Below are 297 nucleotides of genomic sequence, written 5' to 3'. Positions count from 1 at the left end.
ATATTTAAAATTAATTTTAAATTTTTATATTTATTTATATTTTATATTTTATTTATATTTATATATATAATAATTTTATATATAATTATATATATAAATATAATATATATAAAAAAATAAAATTTTTTAAAAACACCTTTTCGAAAATATTCATTTTCATCTAATAAATTATTTAAATTAAATTATTTTAATAATTATTTTTTATTTGGGGCCCCAAATAAAAAAATAATTTTATTAAAATAGAAATTTAAATATATTATTATTTATCCAGGTATTTAATGTATTTATTTTAATAAA

At 7.4% G+C, this 297-nt stretch overlaps 1 protein-coding gene across 1 annotated transcript in view; it reads right to left on the bottom strand.

The window, feature by feature from the left end:
• Window positions 1-297, bottom strand: part of LOC119587955 (S-phase kinase-associated protein 2-like) — a 6,749-nt gene that overhangs the window by 4,760 nt on the left and 1,692 nt on the right.

This window comes from Penaeus monodon, chromosome 23 (genome assembly GCF_015228065.2).
Source record: "Penaeus monodon isolate SGIC_2016 chromosome 23, NSTDA_Pmon_1, whole genome shotgun sequence".
In the NCBI taxonomy this organism is placed as follows: domain Eukaryota; kingdom Metazoa; phylum Arthropoda; class Malacostraca; order Decapoda; family Penaeidae; genus Penaeus; species Penaeus monodon.
The sequence above is the reverse complement of the archived record's forward strand: the minus strand, read 5'-3'. Positions and strand labels throughout refer to the sequence as shown.